At 47.8% G+C, this 24176-nt stretch overlaps 16 non-coding genes across 16 annotated transcripts; all 16 read left to right on the top strand.

The window, feature by feature from the left end:
* The first annotated feature begins 825 nt into the window (after positions 1-825).
* Positions 826-1016, top strand: LOC142686798 (U2 spliceosomal RNA). Its single transcript, XR_012856104.1, has one exon. It is a non-coding gene; the product is annotated as a U2 spliceosomal RNA (small nuclear RNA).
* Positions 1017-2312: 1296 nt separating this feature from the next.
* Positions 2313-2503, top strand: LOC142686799 (U2 spliceosomal RNA). The gene has a single exon (XR_012856105.1). It is a non-coding gene; the product is annotated as a U2 spliceosomal RNA (small nuclear RNA).
* Positions 2504-3811: 1308 nt separating this feature from the next.
* On the top strand, positions 3812-4002 carry LOC142686800 (U2 spliceosomal RNA). Its single transcript, XR_012856106.1, has one exon. It is a non-coding gene; the product is annotated as a U2 spliceosomal RNA (small nuclear RNA).
* A 1300-nt stretch (positions 4003-5302) lies between these two features.
* LOC142686801 (U2 spliceosomal RNA) lies at positions 5303-5493 on the top strand. The gene has a single exon (XR_012856107.1). It is a non-coding gene; the product is annotated as a U2 spliceosomal RNA (small nuclear RNA).
* Positions 5494-6785: 1292 nt separating this feature from the next.
* On the top strand, positions 6786-6976 carry LOC142686802 (U2 spliceosomal RNA). The gene has a single exon (XR_012856108.1). It is a non-coding gene; the product is annotated as a U2 spliceosomal RNA (small nuclear RNA).
* Positions 6977-8264: 1288 nt separating this feature from the next.
* Positions 8265-8455, top strand: LOC142686803 (U2 spliceosomal RNA). Its single transcript, XR_012856109.1, has one exon. It is a non-coding gene; the product is annotated as a U2 spliceosomal RNA (small nuclear RNA).
* A 1296-nt stretch (positions 8456-9751) lies between these two features.
* LOC142686804 (U2 spliceosomal RNA) lies at positions 9752-9942 on the top strand. Its single transcript, XR_012856110.1, has one exon. It is a non-coding gene; the product is annotated as a U2 spliceosomal RNA (small nuclear RNA).
* Positions 9943-11230: 1288 nt separating this feature from the next.
* LOC142686806 (U2 spliceosomal RNA) lies at positions 11231-11421 on the top strand. Its single transcript, XR_012856112.1, has one exon. It is a non-coding gene; the product is annotated as a U2 spliceosomal RNA (small nuclear RNA).
* A 1280-nt stretch (positions 11422-12701) lies between these two features.
* Positions 12702-12892, top strand: LOC142686807 (U2 spliceosomal RNA). Its single transcript, XR_012856113.1, has one exon. It is a non-coding gene; the product is annotated as a U2 spliceosomal RNA (small nuclear RNA).
* Positions 12893-14180: 1288 nt separating this feature from the next.
* Positions 14181-14371, top strand: LOC142686809 (U2 spliceosomal RNA). The gene has a single exon (XR_012856114.1). It is a non-coding gene; the product is annotated as a U2 spliceosomal RNA (small nuclear RNA).
* A 1280-nt stretch (positions 14372-15651) lies between these two features.
* On the top strand, positions 15652-15842 carry LOC142686810 (U2 spliceosomal RNA). The gene has a single exon (XR_012856115.1). It is a non-coding gene; the product is annotated as a U2 spliceosomal RNA (small nuclear RNA).
* A 1280-nt stretch (positions 15843-17122) lies between these two features.
* On the top strand, positions 17123-17313 carry LOC142686811 (U2 spliceosomal RNA). Its single transcript, XR_012856116.1, has one exon. It is a non-coding gene; the product is annotated as a U2 spliceosomal RNA (small nuclear RNA).
* Positions 17314-18592: 1279 nt separating this feature from the next.
* On the top strand, positions 18593-18783 carry LOC142686812 (U2 spliceosomal RNA). Its single transcript, XR_012856117.1, has one exon. It is a non-coding gene; the product is annotated as a U2 spliceosomal RNA (small nuclear RNA).
* Positions 18784-20075: 1292 nt separating this feature from the next.
* LOC142686813 (U2 spliceosomal RNA) lies at positions 20076-20266 on the top strand. The gene has a single exon (XR_012856118.1). It is a non-coding gene; the product is annotated as a U2 spliceosomal RNA (small nuclear RNA).
* Positions 20267-21551: 1285 nt separating this feature from the next.
* Positions 21552-21742, top strand: LOC142686814 (U2 spliceosomal RNA). Its single transcript, XR_012856119.1, has one exon. It is a non-coding gene; the product is annotated as a U2 spliceosomal RNA (small nuclear RNA).
* A 1276-nt stretch (positions 21743-23018) lies between these two features.
* LOC142686815 (U2 spliceosomal RNA) lies at positions 23019-23209 on the top strand. The gene has a single exon (XR_012856120.1). It is a non-coding gene; the product is annotated as a U2 spliceosomal RNA (small nuclear RNA).
* The last annotated feature ends 967 nt before the right edge of the window (positions 23210-24176 follow it).

The following is a 24176-nucleotide window of genomic DNA, read 5'->3' on the forward strand; positions in this document are numbered from 1 at the left end:
TGTGATGGAATGTACTGTCGTCCCTACATTTCAAGAAGAAGTAAGAATTGCAGTTGCAACAAAGCCTTGCTTGCCTACAAAGAGAGCAGCAATTTGGATTTGTTACTATGTTACCTAGAAGAATAACAAACTGTGCAAGGATGGAGGTTGTAGGAGCAAGGAGAAGTTGTCTGTAAAGTTGGTGGATGCCTATTTTCCATTTTGCAGTCCCTTGTCTCCCTCTTGTGGCCTCCTGGAGGCAACTAGCTGTGCAAAAAAAAGACAGCCTGGCGGCCGGCTGTTGCAGTGTTGCCCTCTCAGGCAACACTGAGTGACTGACTGAGCCTCACCGTCTTATATAAAGTTCAGACGGAACTTTGCACGTGTCATAGTGGAGCCCTCAGGATTCCAGAGCCAGCTTTCTGACATCATAATGGGGCCTCAGAGATAAAAGCCTGGGCCCAGGCAGTGTTGGTCAGTGCTGCTCAGCAGGCAGCACTGGACTGGACTGGATTACAGCTGATACAAGGTGTGAAGGAACAAGGGGTGGCTGTGGGCATGCACTTGCTGCCGCTGCCAGTGTTTATCTGCATGGCAGCAGGGCATTTGGGCGTTGCCAGGAAGGCGTTTTTATGTAGATTCCTCCTCTTTCAGCACTGCATTGTGGTGCAAGCAAAAGAAGCAAATCCTGTCTGGCTTCCTCTCCGGCCTTTATTCACCTCCCGTGTAGCTGTGAGTGTGTGAGCCTGCAGGGCCCCATGGAATTGCCTAGAAGTAGGCTGAATCGCTGCAAGGGCTGAACAGCAGTATCGGGCAGGCTCGGGCAACGCGCGGCCCGTTCGGGTTATCGCTTCTCGGCCTTTTGGCTAAGATCAAGTGTAGTATCTGTTCTTATCAGTTTAATATCTGATACGTCCCCTATCTGGGGACCATATATTAAATGGATTTTTAGAACAGGGAGATGGAAATAGAGCTTGCTCTGTCCACTCCACGCATTGACCTGGTATTGCAGTATTTCCAGGACCGGTGCACCCTTTCCTTATGTGTTGACTAAAAGCAGATTCCAAAAGTGTTTTTTGTCTTTGCTATTGTTTCTGTCTTTCTGAAGGGATCTCCCCTTTTAATCCCATTATTTCAACACCTGTTGGACAATGCATGAGTGATAATGAGCTCATTGATTAAATGCAATTAATGAATAGATTGCCACCTCTTGTTGTGTGTCGTCTGTGTTTCTGTGTTTCCGGCATTTCACATTGGAACACCTCATTCACCTTCCTTGTCTTCTCTCCGCCCTCCCTTTTAGGTAAGTTAAAGAGCTGCACCTGAGCCAGCCACTGATTGATTGATTGATTGATTGATTGATTGATTGATTGATTGATTGATTGATTGATTGATGCAGCACAACAGTCAAATAGTGGAGTGGAGTAGGGGAACAGCAAACAGCCAATAAAGCAGCCCGCCCGCTCGCCTGCCCGCCACAATGGACCTACCTGTGTACACTAGATGGATGTGATGGAATGTACTGTCGTCCCTACATTTCAAGAAGAAGTAAGAATTGCAGTTGCAACAAAGCCTTGCTTGCCTACAAAGAGAGCAGCAATTTGGATTTGTTACTATGTTACCTAGAAGAATAACAAACTGTGCAAGGATGGAGGTTGTAGGAGCAAGGAGAAGTTGTCTGTAAAGTTGGTGGATGCCTATTTTCCATTTTGCAGTCCCTTGTCTCCCTCTTGTGGCCTCCTGGAGGCAACTAGCTGTGCAAAAAAAAGACAGCCTGGCGGCCGGCTGTTGCAGTGTTGCCCTCTCAGGCAACACTGAGTGACTGACTGAGCCTCACCGTCTTATATAAAGTTCAGACGGAACTTTGCACGTGTCATAGTGGAGCCCTCAGGATTCCAGAGCCAGCTTTCTGACATCATAATGGGGCCTCAGAGATAAAAGCCTGGGCCCAGGCAGTGTTGGTCAGTGCTGCTCAGCAGGCAGCACTGGACTGGACTGGATTACAGCTGATACAAGGTGTGAAGGAACAAGGGGTGGCTGTGGGCATGCACTTGCTGCCGCTGCCAGTGTTTATCTGCATGGCAGCAGGGCATTTGGGCGTTGCCAGGAAGGCGTTTTTATGTAGATTCCTCCTCTTTCAGCACTGCATTGTGGTGCAAGCAAAAGAAGCAAATCCTGTCTGGCTTCCTCTCCGGCCTTTATTCACCTCCCGTGTAGCTGTGAGTGTGTGAGCCTGCAGGGCCCCATGGAATTGCCTAGAAGTAGGCTGAATCGCTGCAAGGGCTGAACAGCAGTATCGGGCAGGCTCGGGCAACGCGCGGCCCGTTCGGGTTATCGCTTCTCGGCCTTTTGGCTAAGATCAAGTGTAGTATCTGTTCTTATCAGTTTAATATCTGATACGTCCCCTATCTGGGGACCATATATTAAATGGATTTTTAGAACAGGGAGATGGAAATAGAGCTTGCTCTGTCCACTCCACGCATTGACCTGGTATTGCAGTATTTCCAGGACCGGTGCACCCTTTCCTTATGTGTTGACTAAAAGCAGATTCCAAAAGTGTTTTTTGTCTTTGCTATTGTTTCTGTCTTTCTGAAGGGATCTCCCCTTTTAATCCCATTATTTCAACACCTGTTGGACAATGCATGAGTGATAATGAGCTCATTGATTAAATGCAATTAATGAATAGATTGCCACCTCTTGTTGTGTGTCGTCTGTGTTTCTGTGTTTCCGGCATTTCACATTGGAACACCTCATTCACCTTCCTTGTCTTCTCTCCGCCCTCCCTTTTAGGTAAGTTAAAGAGCTGCACCTGAGCCAGCCACTGATTGATTGATTGATTGATTGATTGATTGATTGATTGATTGATTGATTGATTGATTGATTGATTGATTGATGCAGCACAACAGTCAAATAGTGGAGTGGAGTAGGGGAACAGCAAACAGCCAATAAAGCAGCCCGCCCGCTCGCCTGCCCGCCACAATGGACCTACCTGTGTACACTAGATGGATGTGATGGAATGTACTGTCGTCCCTACATTTCAAGAAGAAGTAAGAATTGCAGTTGCAACAAAGCCTTGCTTGCCTACAAAGAGAGCAGCAATTTGGATTTGTTACTATGTTACCTAGAAGAATAACAAACTGTGCAAGGATGGAGGTTGTAGGAGCAAGGAGAAGTTGTCTGTAAAGTTGGTGGATGCCTATTTTCCATTTTGCAGTCCCTTGTCTCCCTCTTGTGGCCTCCTGGAGGCAACTAGCTGTGCAAAAAAAAGACAGCCTGGCGGCCGGCTGTTGCAGTGTTGCCCTCTCAGGCAACACTGAGTGACTGACTGAGCCTCACCGTCTTATATAAAGTTCAGACGGAACTTTGCACGTGTCATAGTGGAGCCCTCAGGATTCCAGAGCCAGCTTTCTGACATCATAATGGGGCCTCAGAGATAAAAGCCTGGGCCCAGGCAGTGTTGGTCAGTGCTGCTCAGCAGGCAGCACTGGACTGGACTGGATTACAGCTGATACAAGGTGTGAAGGAACAAGGGGTGGCTGTGGGCATGCACTTGCTGCCGCTGCCAGTGTTTATCTGCATGGCAGCAGGGCATTTGGGCGTTGCCAGGAAGGCGTTTTTATGTAGATTCCTCCTCTTTCAGCACTGCATTGTGGTGCAAGCAAAAGAAGCAAATCCTGTCTGGCTTCCTCTCCGGCCTTTATTCACCTCCCGTGTAGCTGTGAGTGTGTGAGCCTGCAGGGCCCCATGGAATTGCCTAGAAGTAGGCTGAATCGCTGCAAGGGCTGAACAGCAGTATCGGGCAGGCTCGGGCAACGCGCGGCCCGTTCGGGTTATCGCTTCTCGGCCTTTTGGCTAAGATCAAGTGTAGTATCTGTTCTTATCAGTTTAATATCTGATACGTCCCCTATCTGGGGACCATATATTAAATGGATTTTTAGAACAGGGAGATGGAAATAGAGCTTGCTCTGTCCACTCCACGCATTGACCTGGTATTGCAGTATTTCCAGGACCGGTGCACCCTTTCCTTATGTGTTGACTAAAAGCAGATTCCAAAAGTGTTTTTTGTCTTTGCTATTGTTTCTGTCTTTCTGAAGGGATCTCCCCTTTTAATCCCATTATTTCAACACCTGTTGGACAATGCATGAGTGATAATGAGCTCATTGATTAAATGCAATTAATGAATAGATTGCCACCTCTTGTTGTGTGTCGTCTGTGTTTCTGTGTTTCCGGCATTTCACATTGGAACACCTCATTCACCTTCCTTGTCTTCTCTCCGCCCTCCCTTTTAGGTAAGTTAAAGAGCTGCACCTGAGCCAGCCACTGATTGATTGATTGATTGATTGATTGATTGATTGATTGATTGATTGATTGATTGATTGATTGATGCAGCACAACAGTCAAATAGTGGAGTGGAGTAGGGGAACAGCAAACAGCCAATAAAGCAGCCCGCCCGCTCGCCTGCCCGCCACAATGGACCTACCTGTGTACACTAGATGGATGTGATGGAATGTACTGTCGTCCCTACATTTCAAGAAGAAGTAAGAATTGCAGTTGCAACAAAGCCTTGCTTGCCTACAAAGAGATCAGCAATTTGGATTTGTTACTATGTTACCTAGAAGAATAACAAACTGTGCAAGGATGGAGGTTGTAGGAGCAAGGAGAAGTTGTCTGTAAAGTTGGTGGATGCCTATTTTCCATTTTGCAGTCCCTTGTCTCCCTCTTGTGGCTTCCTGGAGGCAACTAGCTGTGCAAAAAAAAGACAGCCTGGCGGCCGGCTGTTGCAGTGTTGCCCTCTCAGGCAACACTGAGTGACTGACTGAGCCTCACCGTCTTATATAAAGTTCAGACGGAACTTTGCACGTGTCATAGTGGAGCCCTCAGGATTCCAGAGCCAGCTTTCTGACATCATAATGGGGCCTCAGAGATAAAAGCCTGGGCCCAGGCAGTGTTGGTCAGTGCTGCTCAGCAGGCAGCACTGGACTGGACTGGATTACAGCTGATACAAGGTGTGAAGGAACAAGGGGTGGCTGTGGGCATGCACTTGCTGCCGCTGCCAGTGTTTATCTGCATGGCAGCAGGGCATTTGGGCGTTGCCAGGAAGGCGTTTTTATGTAGATTCCTCCTCTTTCAGCACTGCATTGTGGTGCAAGCAAAAGAAGCAAATCCTGTCTGGCTTCCTCTCCGGCCTTTATTCACCTCCCGTGTAGCTGTGAGTGTGTGAGCCTGCAGGGCCCCATGGAATTGCCTAGAAGTAGGCTGAATCGCTGCAAGGGCTGAACAGCAGTATCGGGCAGGCTCGGGCAACGCGCGGCCCGTTCGGGTTATCGCTTCTCGGCCTTTTGGCTAAGATCAAGTGTAGTATCTGTTCTTATCAGTTTAATATCTGATACGTCCCCTATCTGGGGACCATATATTAAATGGATTTTTAGAACAGGGAGATGGAAATAGAGCTTGCTCTGTCCACTCCACGCATTGACCTGGTATTGCAGTATTTCCAGGACCGGTGCACCCTTTCCTTATGTGTTGACTAAAAGCAGATTCCAAAAGTGTTTTTTGTCTTTGCTATTGTTTCTGTCTTTCTGAAGGGATCTCCCCTTTTAATCCCATTATTTCAACACCTGTTGGAAAATGCATGAGTGATAATGAGCTCATTGATTAAATGCAATTAATGAATAGATTGCCACCTCTTGTTGTGTGTCGTCTGTGTTTCTGTGTTTCCGGCATTTCACATTGGAACACCTCATTCACCTTCCTTGTCTTCTCTCCGCCCTCCCTTTTAGGTAAGTTAAAGAGCTGCACCTGAGCCAGCCACTGATTGATTGATTGATTGATTGATTGATTGATTGATTGATTGATTGATTGATTGATGCAGCACAACAGTCAAATAGTGGAGTGGAGTAGGGGAACAGCAAACAGCCAATAAAGCAGCCCGCCCGCTCGCCTGCCCGCCACAATGGACCTACCTGTGTACACTAGATGGATGTGATGGAATGTACTGTCGTCCCTACATTTCAAGAAGAAGTAAGAATTGCAGTTGCAACAAAGCCTTGCTTGCCTACAAAGAGAGCAGCAATTTGGATTTGTTACTATGTTACCTAGAAGAATAACAAACTGTGCAAGGATGGAGGTTGTAGGAGCAAGGAGAAGTTGTCTGTAAAGTTGGTGGATGCCTATTTTCCATTTTGCAGTCCCTTGTCTCCCTCTTGTGGCCTCCTGGAGGCAACTAGCTGTGCAAAAAAAAGACAGCCTGGCGGCCGGCTGTTGCAGTGTTGCCCTCTCAGGCAACACTGAGTGACTGACTGAGCCTCACCGTCTTATATAAAGTTCAGACGGAACTTTGCACGTGTCATAGTGGAGCCCTCAGGATTCCAGAGCCAGCTTTCTGACATCATAATGGGGCCTCAGAGATAAAAGCCTGGGCCCAGGCAGTGTTGGTCAGTGCTGCTCAGCAGGCAGCACTGGACTGGACTGGATTACAGCTGATACAAGGTGTGAAGGAACAAGGGGTGGCTGTGGGCATGCACTTGCTGCCGCTGCCAGTGTTTATCTGCATGGCAGCAGGGCATTTGGGCGTTGCCAGGAAGGCGTTTTTATGTAGATTCCTCCTCTTTCAGCACTGCATTGTGGTGCAAGCAAAAGAAACAAATCCTGTCTGGCTTCCTCTCCGGCCTTTATTCACCTCCCGTGTAGCTGTGAGTGTGTGAGCCTGCAGGGCCCCATGGAATTGCCTAGAAGTAGGCTGAATCGCTGCAAGGGCTGAACAGCAGTATCGGGCAGGCTCGGGCAACGCGCGGCCCGTTCGGGTTATCGCTTCTCGGCCTTTTGGCTAAGATCAAGTGTAGTATCTGTTCTTATCAGTTTAATATCTGATACGTCCCCTATCTGGGGACCATATATTAAATGGATTTTTAGAACAGGGAGATGGAAATAGAGCTTGCTCTGTCCACTCCACGCATTGACCTGGTATTGCAGTATTTCCAGGACCGGTGCACCCTTTCCTTATGTGTTGACTAAAAGCAGATTCCAAAAGTGTTTTTTGTCTTTGCTATTGTTTCTGTCTTTCTGAAGGGATCTCCCCTTTTAATCCCATTATTTCAACACCTGTTGGACAATGCATGAGTGATAATGAGCTCATTGATTAAATGCAATTAATGAATAGATTGCCACCTCTTGTTGTGTGTCGTCTGTGTTTCTGTGTTTCCGGCATTTCACATTGGAACACCTCATTCACCTTCCTTGTCTTCTCTCCGCCCTCCCTTTTAGGTAAGTTAAAGAGCTGCACCTGAGCCAGCCACTGATTGATTGATTGATTGATTGATTGATTGATTGATTGATTGATTGATTGATGCAGCACAACAGTCAAATAGTGGAGTGGAGTAGGGGAACAGCAAACAGCCAATAAAGCAGCCCGCCCGCTCGCCTGCCCGCCACAATGGACCTACCTGTGTACACTAGATGGATGTGATGGAATGTACTGTCGTCCCTACATTTCAAGAAGAAGTAAGAATTGCAGTTGCAACAAAGCCTTGCTTGCCTACAAAGAGAGCAGCAATTTGGATTTGTTACTATGTTACCTAGAAGAATAACAAACTGTGCAAGGATGGAGGTTGTAGGAGCAAGGAGAAGTTGTCTGTAAAGTTGGTGGATGCCTATTTTCCATTTTGCAGTCCCTTGTCTCCCTCTTGTGGCCTCCTGGAGGCAACTAGCTGTGCAAAAAAAAGACAGCCTGGCGGCCGGCTGTTGCAGTGTTGCCCTCTCAGGCAACACTGAGTGACTGACTGAGCCTCACCGTCTTATATAAAGTTCAGACGGAACTTTGCACGTGTCATAGTGGAGCCCTCAGGATTCCAGAGCCAGCTTTCTGACATCATAATGGGGCCTCAGAGATAAAAGCCTGGGCCCAGGCAGTGTTGGTCAGTGCTGCTCAGCAGGCAGCACTGGACTGGACTGGATTACAGCTGATACAAGGTGTGAAGGAACAAGGGGTGGCTGTGGGCATGCACTTGCTGCCGCTGCCAGTGTTTATCTGCATGGCAGCAGGGCATTTGGGCGTTGCCAGGAAGGCGTTTTTATGTAGATTCCTCCTCTTTCAGCACTGCATTGTGGTGCAAGCAAAAGAAACAAATCCTGTCTGGCTTCCTCTCCGGCCTTTATTCACCTCCCGTGTAGCTGTGAGTGTGTGAGCCTGCAGGACCCCATGGAATTGCCTAGAAGTAGGCTGAATCGCTGCAAGGGCTGAACAGCAGTATCGGGCAGGCTCGGGCAACGCGCGGCCCGTTCGGGTTATCGCTTCTCGGCCTTTTGGCTAAGATCAAGTGTAGTATCTGTTCTTATCAGTTTAATATCTGATACGTCCCCTATCTGGGGACCATATATTAAATGGATTTTTAGAACAGGGAGATGGAAATAGAGCTTGCTCTGTCCACTCCACGCATTGACCTGGTATTGCAGTATTTCCAGGACCGGTGCACCCTTTCCTTATGTGTTGACTAAAAGCAGATTCCAAAAGTGTTTTTTGTCTTTGCTATTGTTTCTGTCTTTCTGAAGGGATCTCCCCTTTTAATCCCATTATTTCAACACCTGTTGGACAATGCATGAGTGATAATGAGCTCATTGATTAAATGCAATTAATGAATAGATTGCCACCTCTTGTTGTGTGTCGTCTGTGTTTCTGTGTTTCCGGCATTTCACATTGGAACACCTCATTCACCTTCCTTGTCTTCTCTCCGCCCTCCCTTTTAGGTAAGTTAAAGAGCTGCACCTGAGCCAGCCACTGATTGATTGATTGATTGATTGATTGATTGATTGATTGATTGATTGATTGATTGATTGATGCAGCACAACAGTCAAATAGTGGAGTGGAGTAGGGGAACAGCAAACAGCCAATAAAGCAGCCCGCCCGCTCGCCTGCCCGCCACAATGGACCTACCTGTGTACACTAGATGGATGTGATGGAATGTACTGTCGTCCCTACATTTCAAGAAGAAGTAAGAATTGCAGTTGCAACAAAGCCTTGCTTGCCTACAAAGAGAGCAGCAATTTGGATTTGTTACTATGTTACCTAGAAGAATAACAAACTGTGCAAGGATGGAGGTTGTAGGAGCAAGGAGAAGTTGTCTGTAAAGTTGGTGGATGCCTATTTTCCATTTTGCAGTCCCTTGTCTCCCTCTTGTGGCCTCCTGGAGGCAACTAGCTGTGCAAAAAAAAGACAGCCTGGCGGCCGGCTGTTGCAGTGTTGCCCTCTCAGGCAACACTGAGTGACTGACTGAGCCTCACCGTCTTATATAAAGTTCAGACGGTACTTTGCACGTGTCATAGTGGAGCCCTCAGGATTCCAGAGCCAGCTTTCTGACATCATAATGGGGCCTCAGAGATAAAAGCCTGGGCCCAGGCAGTGTTGGTCAGTGCTGCTCAGCAGGCAGCACTGGACTGGACTGGATTACAGCTGATACAAGGTGTGAAGGAACAAGGGGTGGCTGTGGGCATGCACTTGCTGCCGCTGCCAGTGTTTATCTGCATGGCAGCAGGGCATTTGGGCGTTGCCAGGAAGGCGTTTTTATGTAGATTCCTCCTCTTTCAGCACTGCATTGTGGTGCAAGCAAAAGAAGCAAATCCTGTCTGGCTTCCTCTCCGGCCTTTATTCACCTCCCGTGTAGCTGTGAGTGTGTGAGCCTGCAGGGCCCCATGGAATTGCCTAGAAGTAGGCTGAATCGCTGCAAGGGCTGAACAGCAGTATCGGGCAGGCTCGGGCAACGCGCGGCCCGTTCGGGTTATCGCTTCTCGGCCTTTTGGCTAAGATCAAGTGTAGTATCTGTTCTTATCAGTTTAATATCTGATACGTCCCCTATCTGGGGACCATATATTAAATGGATTTTTAGAACAGGGAGATGGAAATAGAGCTTGCTCTGTCCACTCCACGCATTGACCTGGTATTGCAGTATTTCCAGGACCGGTGCACCCTTTCCTTATGTGTTGACTAAAAGCAGATTCCAAAAGTGTTTTTTGTCTTTGCTATTGTTTCTGTCTTTCTGAAGGGATCTCCCCTTTTAATCCCATTATTTCAACACCTGTTGGACAATGCATGAGTGATAATGAGCTCATTGATTAAATGCAATTAATGAATAGATTGCCACCTCTTGTTGTGTGTCGTCTGTGTTTCTGTGTTTCCGGCATTTCACATTGGAACACCTCATTCACCTTCCTTGTCTTCTCTCCGCCCTCCCTTTTAGGTAAGTTAAAGAGCTGCACCTGAGCCAGCCACTGATTGATTGATTGATTGATTGATTGATTGATTGATTGATTGATTGATTGATGCAGCACAACAGTCAAATAGTGGAGTGGAGTAGGGGAACAGCAAACAGCCAATAAAGCAGCCCGCCCGCTCGCCTGCCCGCCACAATGGACCTACCTGTGTACACTAGATGGATGTGATGGAATGTACTGTCGTCCCTACATTTCAAGAAGAAGTAAGAATTGCAGTTGCAACAAAGCCTTGCTTGCCTACAAAGAGAGCAGCAATTTGGATTTGTTACTATGTTACCTAGAAGAATAACAAACTGTGCAAGGATGGAGGTTGTAGGAGCAAGGAGAAGTTGTCTGTAAAGTTGGTGGATGCCTATTTTCCATTTTGCAGTCCCTTGTCTCCCTCTTGTGGCCTCCTGGAGGCAACTAGCTGTGCAAAAAAAAGACAGCCTGGCGGCCGGCTGTTGCAGTGTTGCCCTCTCAGGCAACACTGAGTGACTGACTGAGCCTCACCGTCTTATATAAAGTTCAGACGGAACTTTGCACGTGTCATAGTGGAGCCCTCAGGATTCCAGAGCCAGCTTTCTGACATCATAATGGGGCCTCAGAGATAAAAGCCTGGGCCCAGGCAGTGTTGGTCAGTGCTGCTCAGCAGGCAGCACTGGACTGGACTGGATTACAGCTGATACAAGGTGTGAAGGAACAAGGGGTGGCTGTGGGCATGCACTTGCTGCCGCTGCCAGTGTTTATCTGCATGGCAGCAGGGCATTTGGGCGTTGCCAGGAAGGCGTTTTTATGTAGATTCCTCCTCTTTCAGCACTGCATTGTGGTGCAAGCAAAAGAAACAAATCCTGTCTGGCTTCCTCTCCGGCCTTTATTCACCTCCCGTGTAGCTGTGAGTGTGTGAGCCTGCAGGGCCCCATGGAATTGCCTAGAAGTAGGCTGAATCGCTGCAAGGGCTGAACAGCAGTATCGGGCAGGCTCGGGCAACGCGCGGCCCGTTCGGGTTATCGCTTCTCGGCCTTTTGGCTAAGATCAAGTGTAGTATCTGTTCTTATCAGTTTAATATCTGATACGTCCCCTATCTGGGGACCATATATTAAATGGATTTTTAGAACAGGGAGATGGAAATAGAGCTTGCTCTGTCCACTCCACGCATTGACCTGGTATTGCAGTATTTCCAGGACCGGTGCACCCTTTCCTTATGTGTTGACTAAAAGCAGATTCCAAAAGTGTTTTTTGTCTTTGCTATTGTTTCTGTCTTTCTGAAGGGATCTCCCCTTTTAATCCCATTATTTCAACACCTGTTGGACAATGCATGAGTGATAATGAGCTCATTGATTAAATGCAATTAATGAATAGATTGCCACCTCTTGTTGTGTGTCGTCTGTGTTTCTGTGTTTCCGGCATTTCACATTGGAACACCTCATTCACCTTCCTTGTCTTCTCTCCGCCCTCCCTTTTAGGTAAGTTAAAGAGCTGCACCTGAGCCAGCCACTGATTGATTGATTGATTGATTGATTGATTGATTGATTGATTGATGCAGCACAACAGTCAAATAGTGGAGTGGAGTAGGGGAACAGCAAACAGCCAATAAAGCAGCCCGCCCGCTCGCCTGCCCGCCACAATGGACCTACCTGTGTACACTAGATGGATGTGATGGAATGTACTGTCGTCCCTACATTTCAAGAAGAAGTAAGAATTGCAGTTGCAACAAAGCCTTGCTTGCCTACAAAGAGAGCAGCAATTTGGATTTGTTACTATGTTACCTAGAAGAATAACAAACTGTGCAAGGATGGAGGTTGTAGGAGCAAGGAGAAGTTGTCTGTAAAGTTGGTGGATGCCTATTTTCCATTTTGCAGTCCCTTGTCTCCCTCTTGTGGCCTCCTGGAGGCAACTAGCTGTGCAAAAAAAAGACAGCCTGGCGGCCGGCTGTTGCAGTGTTGCCCTCTCAGGCAACACTGAGTGACTGACTGAGCCTCACCGTCTTATATAAAGTTCAGACGGTACTTTGCACGTGTCATAGTGGAGCCCTCAGGATTCCAGAGCCAGCTTTCTGACATCATAATGGGGCCTCAGAGATAAAAGCCTGGGCCCAGGCAGTGTTGGTCAGTGCTGCTCAGCAGGCAGCACTGGACTGGACTGGATTACAGCTGATACAAGGTGTGAAGGAACAAGGGGTGGCTGTGGGCATGCACATGCTGCCGCTGCCAGTGTTTATCTGCATGGCAGCAGGGCATTTGGGCGTTGCCAGGAAGGCGTTTTTATGTAGATTCCTCCTCTTTCAGCACTGCATTGTGGTGCAAGCAAAAGAAGCAAATCCTGTCTGGCTTCCTCTCCGGCCTTTATTCACCTCCCGTGTAGCTGTGAGTGTGTGAGCCTGCAGGGCCCCATGGAATTGCCTAGAAGTAGGCTGAATCGCTGCAAGGGCTGAACAGCAGTATCGGGCAGGCTCGGGCAACGCGCGGCCCGTTCGGGTTATCGCTTCTCGGCCTTTTGGCTAAGATCAAGTGTAGTATCTGTTCTTATCAGTTTAATATCTGATACGTCCCCTATCTGGGGACCATATATTAAATGGATTTTTAGAACAGGGAGATGGAAATAGAGCTTGCTCTGTCCACTCCACGCATTGACCTGGTATTGCAGTATTTCCAGGACCGGTGCACCCTTTCCTTATGTGTTGACTAAAAGCAGATTCCAAAAGTGTTTTTTGTCTTTGCTATTGTTTCTGTCTTTCTGAAGGGATCTCCCCTTTTAATCCCATTATTTCAACACCTGTTGGACAATGCATGAGTGATAATGAGCTCATTGATTAAATGCAATTAATGAATAGATTGCCACCTCTTGTTGTGTGTCGTCTGTGTTTCTGTGTTTCCGGCATTTCACATTGGAACACCTCATTCACCTTCCTTGTCTTCTCTCCGCCCTCCCTTTTAGGTAAGTTAAAGAGCTGCACCTGAGCCAGCCACTGATTGATTGATTGATTGATTGATTGATTGATTGATTGATTGATTGATTGATGCAGCACAACAGTCAAATAGTGGAGTGGAGTAGGGGAACAGCAAACAGCCAATAAAGCAGCCCGCCCGCTCGCCTGCCCGCCACAATGGACCTACCTGTGTACACTAGATGGATGTGATGGAATGTACTGTCGTCCCTACATTTCAAGAAGAAGTAAGAATTGCAGTTGCAACAAAGCCTTGCTTGCCTACAAAGAGAGCAGCAATTTGGATTTGTTACTATGTTACCTAGAAGAATAACAAACTGTGCAAGGATGGAGGTTGTAGGAGCAAGGAGAAGTTGTCTGTAAAGTTGGTGGATGCCTATTTTCCATTTTGCAGTCCCTTGTCTCCCTCTTGTGGCCTCCTGGAGGCAACTAGCTGTGCAAAAAAAAGACAGCCTGGCGGCCGGCTGTTGCAGTGTTGCCCTCTCAGGCAACACTGAGTGACTGACTGAGCCTCACCGTCTTATATAAAGTTCAGACGGAACTTTGCACGTGTCATAGTGGAGCCCTCAGGATTCCAGAGCCAGCTTTCTGACATCATAATGGGGCCTCAGAGATAAAAGCCTGGGCCCAGGCAGTGTTGGTCAGTGCTGCTCAGCAGGCAGCACTGGACTGGACTGGATTACAGCTGATACAAGGTGTGAAGGAACAAGGGGTGGCTGTGGGCATGCACTTGCTGCCGCTGCCAGTGTTTATCTGCATGGCAGCAGGGCATTTGGGCGTTGCCAGGAAGGCGTTTTTATGTAGATTCCTCCTCTTTCAGCACTGCATTGTGGTGCAAGCAAAAGAAGCAAATCCTGTCTGGCTTCCTCTCCGGCCTTTATTCACCTCCCGTGTAGCTGTGAGTGTGTGAGCCTGCAGGGCCCCATGGAATTGCCTAGAAGTAGGCTGAATCGCTGCAAGGGCTGAACAGCAGTATCGGGCAGGCTCGGGCAACGCGCGGCCCGTTCGGGTTATCGCTTCTCGGCCTTTTGGCTAAGATCAAGTGTAGTATCTGTTCTTATCAGTTTAATATCTGATACGTCCCCTATCTGGGGACCATATATTAAATGGATTTTTAGAACAGGGAGATGGAAATAGAGCTTGCTCTGTCCACTCCACGCATTGACCTGGTATTGCAGTATTTCCAGGACCGGTGCACCCTTTCCTTATGTGTTGACTAAAAGCAGATTCCAAAAGTGTTTTTTGTCTTTGCTATTGTTTCTGTCTTTCTGAAGGGATCTCCCCTTTTAATCCCATTATTTCAACACCTGTTGGACAATGCATGAGTGATAATGAGCTCATTGATTAAATGCAATTAATGAATAGATTGCCACCTCTTGTTGTGTGTCGTCTGTGTTTCTGTGTTTCCGGCATTTCACATTGGAACACCTCATTCACCTTCCTTGTCTTCTCTCCGCCCTCCCTTTTAGGTAAGTTAAAGAGCTGCACCTGAGCCAGCCACTGATTGATTGATTGATTGATTGATTGATTGATTGATTGATTGATGCAGCACAACAGTCAAATAGTGGAGTGGAGTAGGGGAACAGCAAACAGCCAATAAAGCAGCCCGCCCGCTCGCCTGCCCGCCACAATGGACCTACCTGTGTACACTAGATGGATGTGATGGAATGTACTGTCGTCCCTACATTTCAAGAAGAAGTAAGAATTGCAGTTGCAACAAAGCCTTGCTTGCCTACAAAGAGAGCAGCAATTTGGATTTGTTACTATGTTACCTAGAAGAATAACAAACTGTGCAAGGATGGAGGTTGTAGGAGCAAGGAGAAGTTGTCTGTAAAGTTGGTGGATGCCTATTTTCCATTTTGCAGTCCCTTGTCTCCCTCTTGTGGCCTCCTGGAGGCAACTAGCTGTGCAAAAAAAAGACAGCCTGGCGGCCGGCTGTTGCAGTGTTGCCCTCTCAGGCAACACTGAGTGACTGACTGAGCCTCACCGTCTTATATAAAGTTCAGACGGAACTTTGCACGTGTCATAGTGGAGCCCTCAGGATTCCAGAGCCAGCTTTCTGACATCATAATGGGGCCTCAGAGATAAAAGCCTGGGCCCAGGCAGTGTTGGTCAGTGCTGCTCAGCAGGCAGCACTGGACTGGACTGGATTACAGCTGATACAAGGTGTGAAGGAACAAGGGGTGGCTGTGGGCATGCACTTGCTGCCGCTGCCAGTGTTTATCTGCATGGCAGCAGGGCATTTGGGCGTTGCCAGGAAGGCGTTTTTATGTAGATTCCTCCTCTTTCAGCACTGCATTGTGGTGCAAGCAAAAGAAGCAAATCCTGTCTGGCTTCCTCTCCGGCCTTTATTCACCTCCCGTGTAGCTGTGAGTGTGTGAGCCTGCAGGGCCCCATGGAATTGCCTAGAAGTAGGCTGAATCGCTGCAAGGGCTGAACAGCAGTATCGGGCAGGCTCGGGCAACGCGCGGCCCGTTCGGGTTATCGCTTCTCGGCCTTTTGGCTAAGATCAAGTGTAGTATCTGTTCTTATCAGTTTAATATCTGATACGTCCCCTATCTGGGGACCATATATTAAATGGATTTTTAGAACAGGGAGATGGAAATAGAGCTTGCTCTGTCCACTCCACGCATTGACCTGGTATTGCAGTATTTCCAGGACCGGTGCACCCTTTCCTTATGTGTTGACTAAAAGCAGATTCCAAAAGTGTTTTTTGTCTTTGCTATTGTTTCTGTCTTTCTGAAGGGATCTCCCCTTTTAATCCCATTATTTCAACACCTGTTGGACAATGCATGAGTGATAATGAGCTCATTGATTAAATGCAATTAATGAATAGATTGCCACCTCTTGTTGTGTGTCGTCTGTGTTTCTGTGTTTCCGGCATTTCACATTGGAACACCTCATTCACCTTCCTTGTCTTCTCTCCGCCCTCCCTTTTAGGTAAGTTAAAGAGCTGCACCTGAGCCAGCCACTGATTGATTGATTGATTGATTGATTGATTGATTGATTGATTGATGCAGCACAACAGTCAAATAGTGGAGTGGAGTAGGGGAACAGCAAACAGCCAATAAAGCAGCCCGCCCGCTCGCCTGCCCGCCACAATGGACCTACCTGTGTACACTAGATGGATGTGATGGAATGTACTGTCGTCCCTACATTTCAAGAAGAAGTAAGAATTGCAGTTGCAACAAAGCCTTGCTTGCCTACAAAGAGAGCAGCAATTTGGATTTGTTACTATGTTACCTAGAAGAATAACAAACTGTGCAAGGATTGAGGTTGTAGGAGCAAGGAGAAGTTGTCTGTAAAGTTGGTGGATGCCTATTTTCCATTTTGCAGTCCCTTGTCTCCCTCTTGTGGCCTCCTGGAGGCAACTAGCTGTGCAAAAAAAAGACAGCCTGGCGGCCGGCTGTTGCAGTGTTGCCCTCTCAGGCAACACTGAGTGACTGACTGAGCCTCACCGTCTTATATAAAGTTCAGACGGAACTTTGCACGTGTCATAGTGGAGCCCTCACGATTCCAGAGCCAGCTTTCTGACATCATAATGGGGCCTCAGAGATAAAAGCCTGGGCCCAGGCAGTGTTGGTCAGTGCTGCTCAGCAGGCAGCACTGGACTGGACTGGATTACAGCTGATACAAGGTGTGAAGGAACAAGGGGTGGCTGTGGGCATGCACTTGCTGCCGCTGCCAGTGTTTATCTGCATGGCAGCAGGGCATTTGGGCGTTGCCAGGAAGGCGTTTTTATGTAGATTCCTCCTCTTTCAGCACTGCATTGTGGTGCAAGCAAAAGAAGCAAATCCTGTCTGGCTTCCTCTCCGGCCTTTATTCACCTCCCGTGTAGCTGTGAGTGTGTGAGCCTGCAGGGCCCCATGGAATTGCCTAGAAGTAGGCTGAATCGCTGCAAGGGCTGAACAGCAGTATCGGGCAGGCTCGGGCAACGCGCGGCCCGTTCGGGTTATCGCTTCTCGGCCTTTTGGCTAAGATCAAGTGTAGTATCTGTTCTTATCAGTTTAATATCTGATACGTCCCCTATCTGGGGACCATATATTAAATGGATTTTTAGAACAGGGAGATGGAAATAGAGCTTGCTCTGTCCACTCCACGCATTGACCTGGTATTGCAGTATTTCCAGGACCGGTGCACCCTTTCCTTATGTGTTGACTAAAAGCAGATTCCAAAAGTGTTTTTTGTCTTTGCTATTGTTTCTGTCTTTCTGAAGGGATCTCCCCTTTTAATCCCATTATTTCAACACCTGTTGGACAATGCATGAGTGATAATGAGCTCATTGATTAAATGCAATTAATGAATAGATTGCCACCTCTTGTTGTGTGTCGTCTGTGTTTCTGTGTTTCCGGCATTTCACATTGGAACACCTCATTCACCTTCCTTGTCTTCTCTCCGCCCTCCCTTTTAGGTAAGTTAAAGAGCTGCACCTGAGCCAGCCACTGATTGATTGATTGATTGATTGATTGATTGATTGATTGATTGATTGATGCAGCACAACAGTCAAATAGTGGAGTGGAGTAGGGGAACAGCAAACAGCCAATAAAGCAGCCCGCCCGCTCGCCTGCCCGCCACAATGGACCTACCTGTGTACACTAGATGGATGTGATGGAATGTACTGTCGTCCCTACATTTCAAGAAGAAGTAAGAATTGCAGTTGCAACAAAGCCTTGCTTGCCTACAAAGAGAGCAGCAATTTGGATTTGTTACTATGTTACCTAGAAGAATAACAAACTGTGCAAGGATGGAGGTTGTAGGAGCAAGGAGAAGTTGTCTGTAAAGTTGGTGGATGCCTATTTTCCATTTTGCAGTCCCTTGTCTCCCTCTTGTGGCCTCCTGGAGGCAACTAGCTGTGCAAAAAAAAGACAGCCTGGCGGCCGGCTGTTGCAGTGATGCCCTCTCAGGCAACACTGAGTGACTGACTGAGCCTCACCGTCTTATATAAAGTTCAGACGGAACTTTGCACGTGTCATAGTGGAGCCCTCAGGATTCCAGAGCCAGCTTTCTGACATCATAATGGGGCCTCAGAGATAAAAGCCTGGGCCCAGGCAGTGTTGGTCAGTGCTGCTCAGCAGGCAGCACTGGACTGGATTACAGCTGATACAAGGTGTGAAGGAACAAGGGGTGGCTGTGGGCATGCACTTGCTGCCGCTGCCAGTGTTTATCTGCATGGCAGCAGGGCATTTGGGCGTTGCCAGGAAGGCGTTTTTATGTAGATTCCTCCTCTTTCAGCACTGCATTGTGGTGCAAGCAAAAGAAGCAAATCCTGTCTGGCTTCCTCTCCGGCCTTTATTCACCTCCCGTGTAGCTGTGAGTGTGTGAGCCTGCAGGGCCCCATGGAATTGCCTAGAAGTAGGCTGAATCGCTGCAAGGGCTGAACAGCAGTATCGGGCAGGCTCGGGCAACGCGCGGCCCGTTCGGGTTATCGCTTCTCGGCCTTTTGGCTAAGATCAAGTGTAGTATCTGTTCTTATCAGTTTAATATCTGATACGTCCCCTATCTGGGGACCATATATTAAATGGATTTTTAGAACAGGGAGATGGAAATAGAGCTTGCTCTGTCCACTCCACGCATTGACCTGGTATTGCAGTATTTCCAGGACCGGTGCACCCTTTCCTTATGTGTTGACTAAAAGCAGATTCCAAAAGTGTTTTTTGTCTTTGCTATTGTTTCTGTCTTTCTGAAGGGATCTCCCCTTTTAATCCCATTATTTCAACACCTGTTGGACAATGCATGAGTGATAATGAGCTCATTGATTAAATGCAATTAATGAATAGATTGCCACCTCTTGTTGTGTGTCGTCTGTGTTTCTGTGTTTCCGGCATTTCACATTGGAACACCTCATTCACCTTCCTTGTCTTCTCTCCGCCCTCCCTTTTAGGTAAGTTAAAGAGCTGCACCTGAGCCAGCCACTGATTGATTGATTGATTGATTGATTGATTGATTGATTGATTGATTGATTGATTGATGCAGCACAACAGTCAAATAGTGGAGTGGAGTAGGGGAACAGCAAACAGCCAATAAAGCAGCCCGCCCGCTCGCCTGCCTGCCACAATGGACCTACCTGTGTACACTAGATGGATGTGATGGAATGTACTGTCGTCCCTACATTTCAAGAAGAAGTAAGAATTGCAGTTGCAACAAAGCCTTGCTTGCCTACAAAGAGAGCAGCAATTTGGATTTGTTACTATGTTACCTAGAAGAATAACAAACTGTGCAAGGATGGAGGTTGTAGGAGCAAGGAGAAGTTGTCTGTAAAGTTGGTGGATGCCTATTTTCCATTTTGCAGTCCCTTGTCTCCCTCTTGTGGCCTCCTGGAGGCAACTAGCTGTGCAAAAAAAAGACAGCCTGGCGGCCGGCTGTTGCAGTGTTGCCCTCTCAGGCAACACTGAGTGACTGACTGAGCCTCACCGTCTTATATAAAGTTCAGACGGAACTTTGCACGTGTCATAGTGGAGCCCTCAGGATTCCAGAGCCAGCTTTCTGACATCATAATGGGGCCTCAGAGATAAAAGCCTGGGCCCAGGCAGTGTTGGTCAGTGCTGCTCAGCAGGCAGCACTGGACTGGACTGGATTACAGCTGATACAAGGTGTGAAGGAACAAGGGGTGGCTGTGGGCATGCACTTGCTGCCGCTGCCAGTGTTTATCTGCATGGCAGCAGGGCATTTGGGCGTTGCCAGGAAGGCGTTTTTATGTAGATTCCTCCTCTTTCAGCACTGCATTGTGGTGCAAGCAAAAGAAGCAAATCCTGTCTGGCTTCCTCTCCGGCCTTTATTCACCTCCCGTGTAGCTGTGAGTGTGTGAGCCTGCAGGGCCCCATGGAATTGCCTAGAAGTAGGCTGAATCGCTGCAAGGGCTGAACAGCAGTATCGGGCAGGCTCGGGCAACGCGCGGCCCGTTCGGGTTATCGCTTCTCGGCCTTTTGGCTAAGATCAAGTGTAGTATCTGTTCTTATCAGTTTAATATCTGATACGTCCCCTATCTGGGGACCATATATTAAATGGATTTTTAGAACAGGGAGATGGAAATAGAGCTTGCTCTGTCCACTCCACGCATTGACCTGGTATTGCAGTATTTCCAGGACCGGTGCACCCTTTCCTTATGTGTTGACTAAAAGCAGATTCCAAAAGTGTTTTTTGTCTTTGCTATTGTTTCTGTCTTTCTGAAGGGATCTCCCCTTTTAATCCCATTATTTCAACACCTGTTGGACAATGCATGAGTGATAATGAGCTCATTGATTAAATGCAATTAATGAATAGATTGCCACCTCTTGTTGTGTGTCGTCTGTGTTTCTGTGTTTCCGGCATTTCACATTGGAACACCTCATTCACCTTCCTTGTCTTCTCTCCGCCCTCCCTTTTAGGTAAGTTAAAGAGCTGCACCTGAGCCAGCCACTGATTGATTGATTGATTGATTGATTGATTGATTGATTGATTGATTGATGCAGCACAACAGTCAAATAGTGGAGTGGAGTAGGGGAACAGCAAACAGCCAATAAAGCAGCCCGCCCGCTCGCCTGCCCGCCACAATGGACCTACCTGTGTACACTAGATGGATGTGATGGAATGTACTGTCGTCCCTACATTTCAAGAAGAAGTAAGAATTGCAGTTGCAACAAAGCCTTGCTTGCCTACAAAGAGAGCAGCAATTTGGATTTGGTACTATGTTACCTAGAAGAATAACAAACTGTGCAAGGATGGAGGTTGTAGGAGCAAGGAGAAGTTGTCTGTAAAGTTGGTGGATGCCTATTTTCCATTTTGCAGTCCCTTGTCTCCCTCTTGTGGCCTCCTGGAGGCAACTAGCTGTGCAAAAAAAAAGACAGCCTGGCGGCCGGCTGTTGCAGTGTTGCCCTCTCAGGCAACACTGAGTGACTGACTGAGCCTCACCGTCTTATATAAAGTTCAGACGGAACTTTGCACGTGTCATAGTGGAGCCCTCAGGATTCCAGAGCCAGCTTTCTGACATCATAATGGGGCCTCAGAGATAAAAGCCTGGGCCCAGGCAGTGTTGGTCAGTGCTGCTCAGCAGGCAGCACTGGACTGGACTGGATTACAGCTGATACAAGGTGTGAAGGAACAAGGGGTGGCTGTGGGCATGCACTTGCTGCCGCTGCCAGTGTTTATCTGCATGGCAGCAGGGCATTTGGGCGTTGCCAGGAAGGCGTTTTTATGTAGATTCCTCCTCTTTCAGCACTGCATTGTGGTGCAAGCAAAAGAAGCAAATCCTGTCTGGCTTCCTCTCCGGCCTTTATTCACCTCCCGTGTAGCTGTGAGTGTGTGAGCCTGCAGGGCCCCATGGAATTGCCTAGAAGTAGGCTGAATCGCTGCAAGGGCTGAACAGCAGTATCGGGCAGGCTCGGGCAACGCGCGGCCCGTTCGGGTTATCGCTTCTCGGCCTTTTGGCTAAGATCAAGTGTAGTATCTGTTCTTATCAGTTTAATATCTGATACGTCCCCTATCTGGGGACCATATATTAAATGGATTTTTAGAACAGGGAGATGGAAATAGAGCTTGCTCTGTCCACTCCACGCATTGACCTGGTATTGCAGTATTTCCAGGACCGGTGCACCCTTTCCTTATGTGTTGACTAAAAGCAGATTCCAAAAGTGTTTTTTGTCTTTGCTATTGTTTCTGTCTTTCTGAAGGGATCTCCCCTTTTAATCCCATTATTTCAACACCTGTTGGACAATGCATGAGTGATAATGAGCTCATTGATTAAATGCAATTAATGAATAGATTGCCACCTCTTGTTGTGTGTCGTCTGTGTTTCTGTGTTTCCGGCATTTCACATTGGAACACCTCATTCACCTTCCTTGTCTTCTCTCCGCCCTCCCTTTTAGGTAAGTTAAAGAGCTGCACCTGAGCCAGCCACTGATTGATTGATTGATTGATTGATTGATTGATTGATTGATGCAGCACAACAGTCAAATAGTGGAGTGGAGTAGGGGAACAGCAAACAGCCAATAAAGCAGCCCGCCCGCTCGCCTGCCCGCCACAATGGACCTACCTGTGTACACTAGATGGATGTGATGGAATGTACTGTCGTCCCTACATTTCAAGAAGAAGTAAGAATTGCAGTTGCAACAAAGCCTTGCTTGCCTACAAAGAGAGCAGCAATTTGGATTTGTTACTATGTTACCTAGAAGAATAACAAACTGTGCAAGGATGGAGGTTGTAGGAGCAAGGAGAAGTTGTCTGTAAAGTTGGTGGATGCCTATTTTCCATTTTGCAGTCCCTTGTCTCCCTCTTGTGGCCTCCTGGAGGCAACTAGCTGTGCAAAAAAAAGACAGCCTGGCGGCCGGCTGTTGCAGTGTTGCCCTCTCAGGCAACACTGAGTGACTGACTGAGCCTCACCGTCTTATATAAAGTTCAGACGGAACTTTGCACGTGTCATAGTGGAGCCCTCAGGATTCCAGAGCCAGCTTTCTGACATCATAATGGGGCCTCAGAGATAAAAGCCTGGGCCCAGGCAGTGTTGGTCAGTGCTGCTCAGCAGGCAGCACTGGACTGGACTGGATTACAGCTGATACAAGGTGTGAAGGAACAAGGGGTGGCTGTGGGCATGCACTTGCTGCCGCTGCCAGTGTTTATCTGCATGGCAGCAGGGCATTTGGGCGTTGCCAGGAAGGCGTTTTTATGTAGATTCCTCCTCTTTCAGCACTGCATTGTGGTGCAAGCAAAAGAAGCAAATCCTGTCTGGCTTCCTCTCCGGCCTTTATTCACCTCCCGTGTAGCTGTGAGTGTGTGAGCCTGCAGGGCCCCATGGAATTGCCTAGAAGTAGGCTGAATCGCTGCAAGGGCTGAACAGCAGTATCGGGCAGGCTCGGGCAACGCGCGGCCCGTTCGGGTTATCGCTTCTCGGCCTTTTGGCTAAGATCAAGTGTAGTATCTGTTCTTATCAGTTTAATATCTGATACGTCCCCTATCTGGGGACCATATATTAAATGGATTTTTAGAACAGGGAGATGGAAATAGAGCTTGCTCTGTCCACTCCACGCATTGACCTGGTATTGCAGTATTTCCAGGACCGGTGCACCCTTTCCTTATGTGTTGACTAAAAGCAGATTCCAAAAGTGTTTTTTGTCTTTGCTATTGTTTCTGTCTTTCTGAAGGGATCTCCCCTTTTAATCCCATTATTTCAACACCTGTTGGACAATGCATGAGTGATAATGAGCTCATTGATTAAATGCAATTAATGAATAGATTGCCACCTCTTGTTGTGTGTCGTCTGTGTTTCTGTGTTTCCGGCATTTCACATTGGAACACCTCATTCACCTTCCTTGTCTTCTCTCCGCCCTCCCTTTTAGGTAAGTAAAAGAGCTGCACCTGAGCCAGCCACTGATTGATTGATTGATTGATTGATTGATTGATTGATTGATTGATGCAGCACAACAGTCAAATAGTGGAGTGGAGTAGGGGAACAGCAAACAGCCAATAAAGCAGCCCGCCCGCTCGCCTGCCCGCCACAATGGACCTACCTGTGTACACTAGATGGATGTGATGGAATGTACTGTCGTCCCTACATTTCAAGAAGAAGTAAGAATTGCAGTTGCAACAAAGCCTTGCTTGCCTACAAAGAGAGCAGCAATTTGGATTTGTTACTATGTTACCTAGAAGAATAACAAACTGTGCAAGGATGGAGGTTGTAGGAGCAAGGAGAAGTTGTCTGTAAAGTTGGTGGATGCCTATTTTCCATTTTGCAGTCCCTTGTCTCCCTCTTGTGGCCTCCTGGAGGCAACTAGCTGTGCAAAAAAAAGACAGCCTGGCGGCCGGCTGTTGCAGTGTTGCCCTCTCAGGCAACACTGAGTGACTGACTGAGCCTCACCGTCTTATATAAAGTTCAGACGGAACTTTGCACGTGTCATAGTGGAGCCCTCAGGATTCCAGAGCCAGCTTTCTGACATCATAATGGGGCCTCAGAGATAAAAGCCTGGGCCCAGGCAGTGTTGGTCAGTGCTGCTCAGCAGGCAGCACTGGACTGGACTGGATTACAGCTGATACAAGGTGT

This window comes from Rhinoderma darwinii (genome assembly GCF_050947455.1).
Source record: "Rhinoderma darwinii isolate aRhiDar2 chromosome 5 unlocalized genomic scaffold, aRhiDar2.hap1 SUPER_5_unloc_19, whole genome shotgun sequence".
Classification (NCBI taxonomy): domain Eukaryota; kingdom Metazoa; phylum Chordata; class Amphibia; order Anura; family Rhinodermatidae; genus Rhinoderma; species Rhinoderma darwinii.